This window comes from Saccostrea echinata, unplaced genomic scaffold (genome assembly GCF_033153115.1).
Source record: "Saccostrea echinata isolate AGI-Se365-2 ecotype Australia unplaced genomic scaffold, CSIRO_AGI_Sech_v1 ptg000008l, whole genome shotgun sequence".
In the NCBI taxonomy this organism is placed as follows: Eukaryota; Metazoa; Mollusca; class Bivalvia; order Ostreida; family Ostreidae; genus Saccostrea; species Saccostrea echinata.
The window spans coordinates 12,098,450-12,117,106 of NW_026889757.1; the positions used below are offsets into that span (position 1 = coordinate 12,098,450).

The window sequence follows — 18,657 nt, forward strand, 5'->3', positions numbered from 1 at the left end:
TTCAGCCATTTTTAGGGGTTCTGGTCTGAAAGAGAATATAGAAAATCACAAAAATACTTCTTCAAACATTGCCGTTTATAGACTTTATTAACTGAACCGTATTAAGCAATATTATTCAAGAATAACTTCTTTTTTATTCAATTGACATAAAAGATTAAGTCCTCATTTCAACGAATATAGGCAAATGAGCTCAATATTTTTTGAGTCAATTTACAACCTAAATTTGTAAATATTTTTCAAAAGTCTTTGTCAGTATGTTTTCAATCTTTAATATGATGAAGAACATACCCAAATGATTAGAAAAGGTTATTAAAATACACACCTTTCCCCGCGAACTAATGAGAGACACTCTATCAATCCTTCTTTCGTTGACCTTTTTGCACTTACACAGGATTTAATTATTAAATGACTGTTTTTGGGCTTACATTCAGATTTACAATGTGAATATTTATGAAAAAAAATTAATTTTCTATTTAAAAAGATAATATCTAATAGAAACATTATTATTATACGCCCACCATTATAAATGAGTAATAAATAATTATGAAAAGGAATGCTCGTAATTTCATGATAAACATTACAAAATTTACACACAACCTTTAACTGATCTTTGACTCAGACACATTTCATCAAGATACTAATATTGAACTGCTTAGATTTCTTAGGATATTTGCATTCCTTCAAAATAGTTGTATGCCATTCATATTATCACAGTTGTGCAACTTATTTACAGGAGACAGTCTTGGATTAAAATCGTAAAGTATGGGAAAAAGTAGCATTAAATTAATTATGACGTCATAATGGGTCAAGCACAAAAAAAGACGGACTAAACTAATTTACTTGATATGACGTCATTCGACGTAGGTTCTACGTTAAAATTCAATTAACTTCCATAACGATTTTGTTTTAAATTGCACGCACAGAATGCAGATTTCACAAAGAACTGACACCTACCTGTAAGTGACCATGGAACTTAAGATCATCGATTATAGCTGCTACTGTCAGCTACTTTAGACCATTATATTTTCGACATAACAAAATGAATTGTATACAAAAACAATTGTCTTTTTAAAAAATTGTAACTTCCGTAACGGTAATACAGGGATGTTTTTGCATTAAAGGGTATAAAAAAATCATAAGGTTGGGAGCGAAATACTTTATACTTTTGATTAAGATCTCAAACATTAATTTTATCTATTACCGAGAATTTCAACTATTATTACTGGAAATTATTAGATTAGATGATCATCTAAAATTATACCTAAGCGTTCCATACTGGACATCTGAAAACGAAAAACGGATCAAGGCAGCTTCATTTAAAGGGACCTGGACACAGATTTAAACTTTATATATTCTCATATTTTCTGTCATGACATATGTTACTACAGTATTTCACAGGAAATATAATAAAAGCGTGTTCAGAAACTTCTTTTATCTGGAAATTATTGAAACTACGAATTTCGGGACGCGTTTGATTGACACATCTTTGCGCTTTCAAAAAGTAATCTTTATCCTTAATACTTAAGAAAAGTAGAAATTTTGTTGTGTACTGATGAAACATATTAAAACTACAATCCAGAAAATTCAGAGAAGAAATGTGAGAAAACAACTCACCAGTTTTGTTAGTGCGTGCTCTGTGATGTGTGCAGAGTTTAACAAATTGTACACACTCGGTGAAACGTAAACATTAACAATAACAGAGCTCGTGCCCTGTTTACAAAAACAGGTTTTTGATGTGATGTAAAGAAGAATGTCGTTGTCATTGAATTCTAAGAATATTCATGTAAGATCAATTCATTAACTGATTTTATTTTTTGAATAAGCATAGAAATTTAAAATGTAAACAATGCAACTGTGTCCAGGCTTCTTTAAAAACTTATAAGACCTGTTCCAATGTGTACATACAGGTCAGATGCTTCCTACGGTGTTGCCTTGATGACACAACCTCTTTATAGAGTATGGGCCTATTCAAGCATTAACTTCCGAAACATTACCTTAAAAGCCAATGGTATATTGAAATTTTTGTAAAAAATAAACGATACCAGATCTGTGGATAATTATTTTTTTATTTTTCAAGTGCACTGGTATATTCCTTAGTGAATTATGATGTCAACTAGCTATTTGAAACACATATTATTTTCATGTTATATACCCCGAATCTGTCCTTTTATCGTAAAATGACTGACAAGTCTTGTTTATATGGGCGACTTTTTCAACTTTAACTCAGTAAAAATATAGCGCTATTTAAGGGATATCTATTACGTGGATTCTATATAGGCAATTTAAAAAACAGTTTTAAACATGTTTTAAAAGTATAGTTGACAATGCTTTTTAAAAATAGTACAATATATGTATATATTGTTAACGAACATTTTGAATGAACTTTGGCGATTAAATATCCACTTTCGTACATTCAAAAATCTATATAATGAGATAAAATGATAGAAAACAGAGACAAAAGGGCAAAAGCTGGGGCACCACACGACCAGCAGCATTGTCTTCATTAACAACATTAGGAAGGGTTACGCTGTTCGTGGTGGATATTAGAGCTCGAGTAGCTGTATTGATTGTTGTGGATCTGTATCCCTCGGAAGCAGATGTCGGGCAGTCTAAAGATCTATTTTGATAATTTGGAGCACATTCCGGGCTATGTCCTCCACCACCGCTGGGACTAGGGTTCGTTGATAGATCTAAAAAAAAAATCAACAAACATTACAAATCAGGAAAAAGGGCATACAACACGGACCTCAGGAAATTACAGCAATGGGATCAGGTGCATAGAACGAGTATGCAGGCCCTTTTTGACTGTTGACCTGAGGCCTTATAATTGATATGAAAAACGTCAGCCAAAATACGATCCAATGATCGGTTATATTTGATATTTAAGGTCAAGATCTAGTAAATGACTTTAGACTGTCTTTTGGTGCTAGATCCATTATGACGTCATAATTAATTTAAGCTTAATTTTTCCCGTACTTTACGACTGTAAAAGAAATATGTAGCAAATGAAGCATTTTCAATGTATTCAATTTGAAATCATGTCAAAAGTAACAGCGATATCTATATTCAATTTAATATCATTTTGAAGTAGAGGTTAAGAAGAAATGAAAAACCGTTTTCTGAGAGACTGTAGGCAATATTGATACATTTCTTTTATCTGAGATGGAAAAAACTCCTAAATTTATACCTGGCTTTCTTCATTTTTCATTAAAAATTACAGTTTAAAATATGTTTTTCGTTTAGTTTATCAAAAAAATTATGTCCCGAAACACCCTATTTTTGCAAGCCATATTTGTAGAGGATCATTAAAAGACCTCGTTTCTCAAATTTGAAAAATCTGTAGGCATCTTTCATTTACTAGATCTTGACCTTAACAAGGTCATTATAACGACGATAGAATTTACGAAATGCTGACATGCTGACTTTAAACATGGTTGTTAAAATTCCCGTTACATTAAGTTATCTTTCAGTAGCTCGTCTCCGTTTAAAAATTGTTCGTACTCGAAGCATGCTCTTAAGTAACGAATAAGCTGGGAGAGGTAATACCATATTCAGGTGAAAGCGGAATGTTACTACAACAATACTAAATAATAGGGATGTCAACGAGTACCCGGTTAACCGGGTACTCGATCGAACGTCCGAGTATCGAATACTAAAACCGGTATTCGGTTACTCGGAAGTGTATTTTTTCTTATTTCAAGGTACATATTTTTATCAAAAATTATCAAAAAAATAACTTAAAACTGCATACGGCTATTAGCGTGTTGTCATGTACACCTGTAAATCACCCTTCATCGCCTGTGGCTGTGTACATACAGTAATTAGTGACCTATTATGGTTCTTTAATTTTTGGATGGCTTCAATGATTGCTTTCAGTGAACATCGATTAATAAGTATTGTCTATTATCTTCAAATCATTTTTTAAATTATTTAGCTAATGTTTGGCAGCGAAATCTGACATGCATAGAAATGCCGCTACCCACTTTAAAAGCGAAGAAATAATAAGAAATAATTGAAGATTTAAAAAAAATTGTTGATAGTCAGTTTGTGTAGTAAGTTTATACGGGGGAAACAACCAGCTTATACTAGCGATTCCAACAACGTCCGTCCCATCCCTTTGGCTAGTCTAATCATCACAAACCTGCATAAAAGATTGTTCTCCTTTTGCGTTGATGAAATAGACCTTAAACAAGAACTGTAAACCATTTGTAATTTTTGATGTATTAATTGTGTCTTTTGTGTTTATTTGATAAATAAATCTAGTACCAAAAATCAATCCCATTGAACTCGATGTTTATATGTATACATTTATAAACGTGCTAAAACAGCTTTGGGGTTTGACAGAGCTTAACATGGCTCAAGAAAATTAACACACTTGTATTTACATTTCTAAATGTACCGAGTAACCGGGTACTCGATTGGGAAAACGTCCGAGTAACCGATTATCAAAAATTGACCGATTTGACATCCCTACTAAATAAGGAAAGTTAACGGTGGAAAAGCTAAAGTCATATTGTTTGTCAAACAATTTAGTTGTTAGTTCGCCTTTGTCATTTATAATCAGTAATTCATCCAAATAAGAATCAGATGTGGCAGACTCTGTGTTGTCTTATATTTCAAGCTCAGAAGGATATATGGAGTCGACATATGAGTGGAAGTAACTATTGTTAATTGATAAAACGTCGTCGATATATCGTCGATTTTAAGGCCACGGTAAGTCTTTTCTAGTAGAATTTTTTAAAATTAAATTCAGCTTATAGGAATATAAAAACTCGTCACGTAATAAAGAAGCACAATGAGTTCCCATCGAAATTCCAACGGTTTGTTGGAAGACCTGGTTTTCTTACGATCACATTGGGAAATGATTTTGTGTCTGATAATATAAAAAAACCCATTTTTTCTAATAAAAAATTACCGCAGAATATTTGATTTATAAATGCCTCTGTTATTATACAATTGTTCTGTTTTTGCTGGGGAGTACAATTATCACTGAGCCCGAAGAGCGAAGTATTACTGCATTTAGAGATGGGATCAATCACCATATTAACTCAAAACAGCATTGATTTTTTTATTATATGATTCAACGATTAAATTATACAAACTCATTAAGCAAACCTTGCAATCCTTTTTGATTGTTTGTATTTGTTGGAAGTCCCAGTCAACACTGAGAGAAACGGGATTAAAATAACATACATGAATTCAGTTGTATTAATTGAATTTCTTGGTCTATTTAAGGTGCAATTTAGAAGAAGGTCAATATAGGTAAACATAATATTTCATATCTAATTTTGTAAATTTATACGTTCTTTATTACTTATCTTTTTTATCCAATGTAGAGAAAAATAAATGTTTTACTAACATGGAAGGTCTTGTGCAGGTAAGCCTAACTTCTAATAAGTAATTTAAATTTACAAGTTCTCAATCTATTTTTACTCAAATGTAGAAAAAAAAATGTTATGTTTATCTGGACGTTGTCGTTCAGATGAACATAACTTGAGATGATTTCTACGATGTTGGATTTCACCCAATCAGAGAGCTAAGACTTATTCAAACATATGATAAACAAAATTATTAGAATATTTTGCATAACCTAGTACTTTATTGTTTCAGCGAAGTTCACAGCAATGAACACGCAGTGCTACAACAATTAGTGCGAGTGTTTTGAATACTTAAAAATGTAAGTAATCAAATTATTAACAGTGAGCCTTATTAAAAAGCGTGTTATAAAACTTGATTTAAACCTAATGATAAAAAACAACAAAAACTACTAGTGGTTAGGATAGGGGAAATTCCCCAAAGGGATACGGGTAGCTTTATCCATTGTTGTGGAGCTGCATCCCTCGGGGAGACACTGCGGGCAGTCTGGGTGTCTGTTTGTATTATCTGCGGCACATTACGGGCGACGTCCTCCACCGGGACCCGAGTTCACACAGTAATAAAGATAGTAATCGTACGCGTATCCATAATTTTCCATATTCCAATCTAAAAAAAATATGATAACGCCATTATCAGCACATTTCGCTTGAGGAAAAGATGAGTATTATTCGTCAGGTGGATCATAATTTTGAAAATTTATTAAATTAATGTCAACCATAGATTAATATAAAATACTCAGGTGATGTGTTTGTAGTACAATTTTAAGAAATAAAAGTTTCTTGATTAATAACATGTCCTTTGAAACAACCAACAAAATATGGAATCTTCTCTCTCACATATAGTCTGTTACTACCATTTGTAATGTTTAATCTAGCATTGCTCTCTGACATTATCAGTTCTCACGATAAAATTCTTCTCCCTAGAATCATCTGTTGTCAATCTTTATCATATGCCTGGTAATATGTTCAATCTGATGGTAACTTCATAAATAGTTAGTGAACTAGCCAGACATGTTCTTCTACCTCTCTCTTGCAACATTACAATGGCGATGGGCCGGGGATTCTATGAATTATCTCTTGGATATATATACTAGTGCTACTGTGTAACACACTTGTAGTGAAAGGTAATCGAAAATGTCGGCATTACCAAACTTTCCACCATTTTCTGTACATGAAAATGTACTTTACATACGCTGGAAGAAATGGAAATTGAGACTTGACAATCTTATCCTTGCGATGGGAATTAAGAATGACAAAGCCAGACAGAGAGCTCTGCTACTTCACTATGCTGGAAAGGAGGTAAATGAAATCTTCGAGACTTTACCTAACACGGGTGATGATTATGACACAGCAGTAACAAGGCTGACTGAGTACTTTGCTCCAAAGGAGAACACAGAAATTGAAGTGTACAAATTCAGATTGGCTAAGCAAGAACCTGGAGAAACTAAATACACGTTCCACATCAAACTTAGACAATTGTCTTAACTTGTGAATTCGACAACAATAACGAAGAAGTAAAATCACAAATATTTCAAGGATGCAGCTCAACGAGACTACGGAGACGCGCACTGAGGGAGGATATGAATCTCGGGATCTACTAAAGCTTAAGCGAGGTCAATGGAACTCTCAAATAAACAACCAAGCGAAATTGAAAAGTAACTGCAATGTGGAAACGTCGAAATGCACCCAAATTTCTGGAGAGGAAACGTGATACAAGGGATCAGACAGACACACGCAGAAAGGAGAAATGCTGCAACTGTGGTGGACAGTGTCCACATCTTAATGGAAAGTTTCCAGCAAAAGGTAAGACATGTAACGCATGTCACAAATTTGGCCATTTTGCGTCAGTATGTAGATCAAGAGCAAAACACTGAGGAATCGTAAACCAAAATCAGTGAAACAACTAGAAGCATGCTACAGCGACTCTGATTCTGAATCTGGTGAATATCTATTTTGTTTGGATCAAATTTATTCCATTACCAAAAACAACCGCGTATAAAAATTGAAATCAACGAGATACCTGTGAATGTGCTAGTCGACACTGACTCAAGCATCAACGTTGTTGAGGAATTAATGTACATTCAGGAAACTTGAAAACCAAGTAAAATTGGATTTGATACGTGTGTTCAATTGCAAATTGTACAGAAAAAAGCATCCCTTAGTGATGACAAAATTGAACTTTTGTGTCAAAAGAACCCGAAGATGTTCAATGTGATCAGAAAACTTAAAAATAAGCAAGACAAACTCCACGTAGATGAATCTGCAAAACCCCGTATCTCAGCCACACAGAAGAATTCCATTCCATGTTAACAAAGTCGAAAAAGAACTTGAAAAATAGAGAAACTCGATATCATTGAAAAGCTTAATGGCCCCACATCATGGGTCTCTCCGATCGTCATTCCTCTTAAACCCAAGAAACCTGGAGAAATTAGACTGTGTGTGGATATGCGGAAAGCCAACACAGCAATTTAACATGAACGCCATGTCACACCAACGAATGATGACATGATTCTTGATCTCTATGGATCTAAAGTGTTCTCCAAACCCTGAATGCTGGGCATCTTCAACTAGAATTACAACCAGATTCTCGGAATATCACAACGTTTTCAACCCATGTTGGATTACGTCGATATACCAAAACTATGTTTTGGAATTTCCTCAGCAGCAGAAGTGTACCAGAACACGCTTAGTACCGCGCTTGAAGGACTGCAAGGGGTTCGAAACATAAGTGATGAAATCATAGTGTTCAGACAGAATCGCGAGGAGCATGACAAAAAATCTTGAGGCAGTTTTCAAGCGACTAGTAGGATAACATTTCACGTTAAACAAAGAAAAAATGTGAATTCAACAAAACCCAAATTGAATTTTATGGATATATTATTAGCTCAGAGGGAATTTCCGCAGATCCCAGAAAAGTGGATGCGAAAAAGAACTCTGAAATATCGTCTAATGCAAGTGAAGTTCGAATCTTTTTAGGCATGACAAACTATGTTGGAAGATTTATTCCAAACTATTCAACATTTACTGCGCCGCTGAGAGAGCTATTCAAGCAAAATGTGAAAATTGAATGGCAACCTAATCAACAAAAATCATTCGACATGTTGAAACTTGAAATTTCACATGACAAAGTTATGACATATTTTGATCCGACAAAAGAAACAACATTGATTGTTGATGCAAGAACTTGGTGTGTTATTAACACAGGAGGGCAAAGTCATATCTTACGGAAGCCGTGCGTTAAATGAGTGCGAGGCACTAGCAGTTGTTTGGGGATGTGAACATTTTCATTTGTATTTGTCTGGACAAGATTTCAAAGTCATTGGCGACCACAAGTCTTTGGAAGCGATTTTTAATCATCCACACTCAAAGCCTCCCGTGAGAAAAGAGAGTTGGCGATTGATACTCCATCCATATCGTTTCAAGTTACAATACCGCCCGGGGAAAACAAATACGGCATGTCCAGGTATCCGTTTAAGTCAACACAGATAAACAGTCTGTCAGACATTTCCGAGGGATTTGTAAATTACGTAACACAAAATTCCCTACCAAAACATGGACCTAAGCCGAAATTAGTAATGTAATCCAAAAAGACCCCATCCTTCAACACGTTATTGGGGCCATCATTTCCGAAAAATGGATTCCATAATCTAAAGACAATGATAAAACAATTGCAACACTTAGAGGAAGGCAAAATGAATTAACATTAACACCGAAAACAGATTGGTCATTCCGAGGTCATTAAAAGAAAAGTAATCAAATTAGCGCATGGAGTTCATCATGGAATAGTCCGAACTAAACAGCTACTCAGGAAAAAGGTATGGTTTGTCAACATAGACAAGCAAGTAGAAGAATTCTATAAAGGATGCGTTCCATGTCAAGCATCAGTTTCAAGACAATAATATACGCCATTGAAGATGTAAATCATATACGGTGCCAATTTTGATGCAACAGATGCGCATTACGACAATTTATGTCTCTTCAGTGATGCTCACGCCGAAACGCTGGAAATCCATGATATTTAAAAAAAAAAAGACTTTGAAGAGCTGAAAAAAGGTGCCAAAGACTGGAGCCAAATACGTTGAAGGATCAGAACTATGTATGAGGGAGATAATCCTTAATTTTGAAATAAATTTCCACGTTTTACCAGAGCAATTAAATATATATCCGTATTTTCAAGCTAGTACCGAAGTACTTTGCTTCTGGGCTGTAGAGAACATTGGGGACTAAGAGTCCAACAGTAGAGGCCTCGACCCGGGGGTCATAATGTAAATCATACACGGTACCAATTTTGATGCACCAGATGCCCATTTCGACAATACATGTATATGTGATGATCATGCCGAAACGGAAATCCAAAATATCCAAAAGATATCACCCTTACCAAACCGACCGTGGTCCAAAGTATGGATTTTTGTGGGCCATTCTCGCACGGATGCTACTTAATGGTTATTGTTGATGACAACTCGAGGTATCCAGTAGTCGAAAGTCTGTCAAAATTAACAGCAAGTGCAGTAATACCGAAGCTAGACAACGTTTTTGCCCTATTTGGAATACCTGATGTCGTGAAAACCGATAATGGACCTTCGTTCAACGGATTGCTTTTCGAGGATTTCGCAAAACATCTCGGATTTCAGCATAGGAAAATAACACCACTGTGGCCCAAAGCTAATAGAAAAGCAGAAAGCTTTATGAAGACGATTTGGAAAGGGATACGTGCACAACGCTGAACATAGGAGTTGGAAACAAGAGTTGTCTTGTTTTCTGCGCAACTATATAGGAACGCCGCATGCAACAACAAACGCAACGCCCGCGGAATTACTACTTAGCAGGAAAATGAAAACAAGAATTCCAGAAATTATTCCATCATCCATAAATAAAAGGATATTTACTAAAGATCAAAAGGAAAGAGAAAATCAAGAAGTATGCAGATCTCAGAAGAGAGGCTCTAGATAACAAGCTTTAGCTAGGAGACAAAGTTTTCGTTAAACAACCTAAATTTTGTCTACACCATACAATCCTGAGCCGTACCAATTCATCAAACAAAAGGGCTCTATGATAACGGCCAAGAATGACAATAAAGGAGTAATTAGGAATTCGTCATTCTTCAAGAAAATTAATGACTGCCAAAGGTCAGCTGAGGTGATAGACGATTCCTGTGATGATCTAATTACTACACAGCCGGAGACAAGACGATCAACTTGAGAGTGCAAATGTCCAGAGTATCTGAAAGAATATCGGTTTGCCTTGTGAGCAGTTTGTAATGGGGCATAATAACCCCAAAAGCTTATAAATTAGCCCCCCCCCCCTTTTTTTGTAGCCTTAACTGTGCTGCGATGTTTATGTTTAATCTAGCACTGCTCTCTGACATTATCAGTTCTCGCGGTAATGTTCCTTTCCCTAAAATCATCTGTTGTCAATCATTTATTTATTTTATGCATGGGAATATGTTCAATCTTATTGACACTTGATAAATAGTTAGTGAACTAGACAGACGTGTTCTACTTCCTCTCTCTCACAACATAACACCATTGACAAATTACCCATGACACTTGTCCAGTCCATCTTCAAAAATATTCTTTGACAGTAACACTCTTGGTCCATAGATTTGAAAACCAATCCGAGCCAATAAATTGAATTCATATTTTTTTTTCTTTTATACAAACAACTGTCTGGTATTGTATGTTTTTGATAAGTGCCATTTGGACTTCCATGTCCATTACATTGGTCAAAAGTTTCGGGATTTGATTTCTCAACAGCGTTTGTTAACTCCGCCGCCAAGGGATTGAAGATGGCCACACCAGTTCGTTTCCGATCATTCCTAGACCCACACATCCTGGCACTGGTACAATTTGGAGATTTTTCAGAATTGTAATGTAGTTCGCAGCTGTGGGAGTGTTTGGATTAACTTTGTGTCATTATCTGGAAGACCGCTTTGCCGAAATGAAAAAACTACATTTGAATGTTTGTTAGATTAATATTAATTCTCGTACACGCAAAAAATCTGTATCTGTTTATACATACATAATATTTCTTTTCAATTCTTAATTCAATGAGTGTTTATCTTAATTCTACTCAAATATTAAGGGTTCTACACACCCCGTGACTTGTGATGTATATCGAGAAAAATACTTTTACTTCCTGTTGCATTTAATTTGTGCGCTGGCACCGCCTGTAAGGGAGTCTAAGAAACGCTTTAGAGATAAAGGTTTTGTCACGCGGAAAGTATGCAGTAAACTAAAAGCGACACCCTAATCATAAACAATGAACACATGGCAGGATTACGGCGTAACCGAAACAAAAAAGTGTCGATTTTTTTCAATAAAAGAACAGTATACATTTGGGTTTATGTTGCATAATAATTCGCAATTAACAGGTACCGGTATATATACGAGAAAAGTTTTAAGTTATTTATACAATTCATTGTGATATCGTCAAGGAAAGTCTGTTGTAAAAGTTAATATTTTTGCAGACTGATGTGCGTTTCAATAATACCTATCTCCTTGTGTGTTTATAAATATTGATAAATAGTGTGAATTTCTAGCTTTCCTCATTTATATAAATCTGTCCTGATCTGTTGCCAATAATGAGTAACGTTTACGGAGACTTACCAAAGTTTTTGAGTCCCGGCCAACAGGAAAGATAACTCTAAAAAGAACTTCGATACCAAAGATTTTGAAAATAATTTTTCAATATCAATAGTAGCTGCAATAATGTAGCCCTCTCCAATTTTTTTTTTTTTTTTTTTTTTTTGGGAGAGGGCTACAACTCCTTAGGATCTCCGTAATGGTGCAAGTGCGGGAGTGATTCACTACCGCACAGATTTCGGCCCAAATTATCAGTAAGTGGGTATTTTATTAACATATCTTACCTGAACTCATAAAATGTAGTTATGCAAGACATGAATTGATCCAAAAATATACAAAATAATCCGTATATCGGTTATTTTTCATGTATGTCAATATCACAACTTGAATTTATCCGCCATGTTTACTGACCTTGATCGATTTTATTTTGGGACAACCAATGAGAATTCGGGATCAAGGGGAGCGGATCTTTTAGGAATTCCCTTATTTTAAGCATAAATATTACTGTTTATGAAAAAAATTCCACATGGAATGCTTTTATTTATCGAAGTTTAGTGATACCTTATAACACAATCATTTATCAACACCGACATTTACGTTATCAAGTGATTCTAAAATTCAAGCGCAAGTCTCAGTACGTCACGCGAGAACTGTCATGGCTGCGGAAGAGAACGGCTGGTAAAGACGCAGATTTATTTTACTTGGTTTTCGCGTATAAAGGGCTATGATGTTGATAGTGAATAAAAATTCCGTCTTATTGGAAGTAAGTTGTATGTAAAAACAATTTATTTTGCCTGCAGTCGCCCGTATCTAAAAAATATATTTGCACCATTACGGAGATGCAGTGGAATTGTAGCCCTCTCCTGAAAATATCAGATTAAAAAAAATCGGAGAGGGCTACATTATTGCAGCTATATCAATAGATTTTATTTTAAGTCAATTTCTTGTTGTAAATTAATTTATCAATCTTTGTTCTATACTATCAGGAGTCCTCTTAATATTTTCTCCATGAACTTTAGAGAAAATTGGAATTATTATTTTTTTATAACTTCAATTAATTTCTTTAAAATAATGTTGACTGGTAAAATTCAGTTTTGTGGTTGTTTTGTGAGCCTAATAATATACGATAGGAAAAAACAAAATTTATTGCGCTACGTATCAAAATCTCAATGGGAAAAATATCTTGAAATCAATGACATTAAATTTTAAAAAAATCAGTATTTATTTATCAATTCCTGGCCAGATATTAAACGTTGATATGCTCGCACCTTCTAACTTTATTAGCATAAATCGGAACATTTCGGAGATACACATCGTAAAATATTAACAAATTCCGTAAACGTCCGAACAGCTTTCACAAAGAGATTTAGATGAGACCAACATACGAAACGTGAAAATCGAGAGGAATGTTCAACTCGAAGAAAGAGGTAAATCTTTTTGTTTTTGTTATGTACAAGGTTTTTAAATAACAAAACGTTGGAAAACAAATGTTTATTTTCATGAAAACTGAAAGTTTGGATGAAGTTTCTCATTCTGTTATGTGGTATTGTACATGAAAGTGTCAAAACAGCATCTCTCGATTTTGTAAACATTTTTTAAACACCGGATATCACATATATCTATGAAAAGCTTTATTTGCACATGCATATTACACCAAAACTTTAAACATTCAGTGTATAATAATAACTTGGAATATTTTTTGTGCCTTCGACTTTCACACTTTCAAGTTCTAAAGAACACATTAGTTTCATTTCAATTTCAAAAGTCCAAAAAAGTCTTAAAAATTTATTATAAATATCTAAATTTTTAGCAAATGCCCTCTAATTAACAAATTAATTTGTTGTTGAACATTCCATTGTCTGTCTACTTGTAGTATTTTTTTTAAATAAATAAATATGAATACATGCTGTTTCTTCACCGTGTCATTTTTTCTTTTCTATATGAGTCCTGATATACAAATTATATATTTATATGTTTTTGTTGAATTGTTTAAACTATCATTAAGTTTGTTCATTTAACAAAATACTTAATGAATGTAATTGTGGAGACAGATACCTTCCATAAATATGTACATGTACAAGGTACATGTGCAACCAAAATACCTTGATACTTGAAAATCGTAATGCTTATTAAATTAATTTGCATATGTGTACTAAAAGTAGATAAACTGTTGTTGAACCATTTTGTTATGCTAATGCTGACTCAACACCAAAAAAGAATTTTATAGAGTTTAATTGAAGTGGTTCTGATTAAATAAAGGATATGACATCATAAAAATTCTTTTTATTTAATTAAACACACTTCACAAATTTTAAGAACATATTTAAATGGAAAAAAGAAATTGACTATAACCAATAAAAATTCCTGAGTTGTCTCTCTTTATAGAAATAATTATCTGTTGCAATGAATGCTCCCTGGAGTTCATAACCCTGAATATTGATAAGGTTGGGAGGTGTGCTTGTTAAAAGTAATGTTAAGTAATATGAGAAAATAAACTGGGGTGTGTGGAGGACCCTTAAACATTTTTCCATGTCATTTGATAGAGCTGGGAGCTTCTGAAATGTCATTTTATTAAGTAATGTTTTTTTCCTCTTTTAAGTAGTTTGTTTCGTTGCTTGTTTGTTTAACGTCCCTTTCGAGAAATTTTCACTCATATTGAGATGCCACCATTTGCCGGTGGCGGGCTGCAAATTTTAGACTTATGCTCGGTATTTAGGTCCATTGAGCAGTGAGGGTTTGTTTTCGCACCAGCACCATCTGAGACACAGGACCTTGCTTTGTACGCTCTCATCTGAAGGACAGGTCTTCTTATCCTGCAGTGGGATTCGAATCCGCTTCGTAAGGATCAACGCCTTACTCCGCGACTCTAGAGCAAACGCTCTAACCACTGCATCACGCTCTCTCACGTAGTAAATTACATCAATAAACACCAATATGGAGCCCTTGAACCGAGAAAACAGCCTCTTGTCCTAATCTTAAATGTATATATAAATCGTAAATTTAAAGGCTTAAACTTTGGGGTATTCCATTGATGCTCCTCTGTTGACAATCTGCAGACTGAATAAAAACAGAAATTGCTTCAAGTATCACAGTAACATAATTTGGTAAAATACAGTCTAGAATAGTAACCGATGAATGGATGTCGTATAAAATATACTTATAAAGGAAATATACTGAGCAAAATTAGTTAAGCAATTAAAAATAAAATAATATTTGAAAACTCCAAGGAAATTTTAGAAAATTTGAAATCATAAAATTTTACCAAAATCAATTACATCCGAACGTACGATTTTTCAACACTTTATACAACCATTCCTCACAATAAATTAAACTCCAGGGGCCCAATTCATCAAAAGTCGTGAATTTAAGCCTTAACTTAGGGGCTTGCGCTATAATTTAATTTATAATTCAAAAAGTGGCGTAAGTCTAGTCGTAAACGATACGCTTAGTCTCAGGACTAAAGTCCTTGACAACACTGCATTGCACATGCGCAAAAAACATAAATATAGGTATTGTGTACAATGTATGTGTAGAACAACACATTATACATTAACTTAATGAAAAATTACATGAAATTTTAGGGACTTTGTAGAAAACATCATTCTTCAATCTAATTATTATAAAATATTAACCACTTACAACATACCGTCTGATTAAACTCCAAAATTAAAGGTCTTAAGAAAGAAATAAATGATCTTGTAAATGAATGGAAAGAAAATATTTATTTTGGAATATTTACCTTATCCCACCCCCTCTCGATTTTGATTTAGGAAGGGAGAGGGAGAGATAATCCGTTTCAATTGTATGTACTTGTATACATATGTAACTGGACATATGATGGACTACTACATTATTAAGAATCGAAAAAATAATACAAAATATGCATCGTCATGCAAAAATCAAGATTTTTTTTCCATTTCTTCTATGACATGACCTTGAACGCTATTCCGATTGTTCCTAAAAATTGTAGTATTTATTTTTAGAAATGCGTATTCTTTTTATTTTTCCCGATAGAAAAGGCTAAAATTTATCATTTATTGTTTAAACGTTTATATATTGTCATACATGGGCGTAATAATTGTAAAATTACAGTCATTTCCCAGTCAAGTTTCTCTGACAGATGATTATCAGAAGCTTTCGAATGACTTATTGCCCCTAGTCCCTAAGGTAAAATCCTCTTTGATTTATATTCAATATTAGAATATATTGACTTTCAAGTACGAATTAATGGAATTTTTTTAGTCTTTTGAACTTTAACAACTTATTTTGGACGCAGGCTCGGGTCGTGATTTTTTTCAAGGGGTTAGGGGGGTCATCAATTAACAAAAGAATCCATCTAAGAAACTTGTTGACACGTGATTTTCTTTCCCAAACCTGAAAATCTTATTTCGGGGGAGGGGGGTCCTTCCCTTAGATTCTTAAACTTCATAAATATGGTTCTTCATTCCAACTAACTTACTCAACTCTAACGGAAGTTCAAGGTAATTTTTATTTTTTACTTACTTTACTCTAGACTTGTACATAAATAACTCCGCAAATTGCGACGAAGGGGACTGGACCCCCTTCCTGACCCCCCTCTAGATCCACGCATGTGGACGTGGAGTAAATAAGAAATGGAGTTTTCGACCACGATAATTTTTTTTTGAAAGCCTATACTTGGTTTTAGGATTAGTTAAAAAATTATTATTTTTTTTTTTTGTAAAATATAGATATTACACTGTAACCAAAGCCAAAGAAGATAACTGTGCTTTGTGGAAAAAAATACTTTTTTCAATAAAAATATGTTCGGAAAAATATATTTTTTTTCAAAATAGACATTTTTAATAGGTTCCTTTTCAGTGATGACACAAAATGTATATCGTATAGTCAATTTACAATACCTCATACTCAGAATACAACAATCAAATGTGTATAAATGCAGGATTGTCAAAACTTAAGAGATGGTGTTAAAATGAATCCCTAATAAAGCGATCTTTTATGAATAAATTTATTAAAGTTATGTAAATACTGCATGCGCATGTCAAATACCTCCCCGAGTGGTTGTAACCCCCTCCCCGTTCCCGCTCCCCCAAATCTTCATAGTTTATGAAATTAAATAATGCGACTAGGCGTACGACCTTTGATGAAACGGGCCCCTGTTTTACATCATAGACAGCTGCTTTTTCAATTAAAAGGGAACTCGTACATTTACGTACCTAGTTATGGTTATTTGCAAAATAACTCTGTTAAAAAACACTCTGATTGTACACATAAGTACTTTGAAGTTGATATTAAAAGATCCTTGAGTTTCTGATGGACAATATCTAATAGTGGTAACAATTGCGCCCCGATATTAGCAGATCTTTGTTGTATTTATATGAAGCTAAATTAATTTAAATCTTATACATGAGAAGAAGAAAACACTTGCTGTGGCCTTCAACTCTAAATTTAGATACGACGACGTATTACCAATTAACAATAGTTACTTCCATTCATATGTCGACTCGATATATCCCAGTGAACTTGAAATAAAAGATACCCAAGAGTCTGACACGTCTGTTTCAGAATTAGATATTTTACTAAAAAAAGATGTCAATGATAAAACTTTATGACAAACGTGTTGACTTAAAATTTTCTATCTTCAGCTTCTCTTATATATGTAGCAATATACCCTTATCACCTACAAATTGAGTTTGTCTCCCTGTTGATTCGACATGCAGGAGCATGCTCTACGTTAGAAAATTTCTAAAAGGAGCCAAGCTATTGAAAAACATTCGCTGAATAACGTTGTTTCTTTCTTAATTGAACTCTGGGTTTTTCATTACATAATCCAAAAAAGATCAAACTTGACCTACAAACTTGTTCTGTAACATAAGAAACCAAAGAAAAACTGATATGGAGTACGGGTTTTAAAGTCATATTCAATTTCAATATTTTATATACATGACCTCAATTTATAGCAATAACAGCCATACAAATGCATCTCATCCTGATACGACGTGCTTTATCTCAAGCATGGTGTTCCACTCGAGCTGTAAGGCAAGAGCAGTTCAGATGCGTTATTGACGTTATATCGCTGTCTTAATCCAACGACGACCAAGAATGTTCAGAACTTGTTAAATTTGTGACAAATTTGACGATCTCGCAGGCCAATTAATCCATGATCATATTACATAATTCTGATGGATGCCGTTTTGAGTATGCCGTGTGGTGTGCGGTCGGGCTTTTTTCTTGCTGGAAAAGGATAGCATTTCCTCGATTCAGCAAGAAAACAACAAAAAGAAGGGCGATATTGTTAAGTATCTCTTAGAATTTAATGTTCTGTTTATATAAGGTCAGTTTTACCCTGTTGACTTATAATCCACCCCAAAACATAATCTTCATCTTTTGTAGCGGTCACGTTGGATGATATTTTCTTGATCATGTCTCTCATTTTTGCGTCTACAAACACAGACTATTCCATCTGCAAAATTGACACTAAAACGTAACAACGGTTAAAAAAAACTCATTCTACCGTCGTTGAATCCAGCAACGATGAGTATTGTCGATGACATTGAGGTACTGGGTGAGAGGTCTTCGAGTTCAAATATTTGCGAAACGCAGCCTCTTTGATACAATTTGTCCACATAACCTCACTCCAGAAGCACGACATAACTCGTCTGCAACTTAAGGTGCAGCCATGACAAGCTTAAGGTCTTGACGTTGTAATGATAAAATTA

General features: G+C 34.2%; 1 pseudogene; it reads right to left on the minus strand.

Annotated features, from left to right (window-relative positions):
- Positions 1 to 2,421: 2,421 nt before the first annotated feature.
- LOC133181400 (uncharacterized) lies at positions 2,422 to 18,371 on the minus strand (annotated as a pseudogene).
- Positions 18,372 to 18,657: the final 286 nt, after the last annotated feature.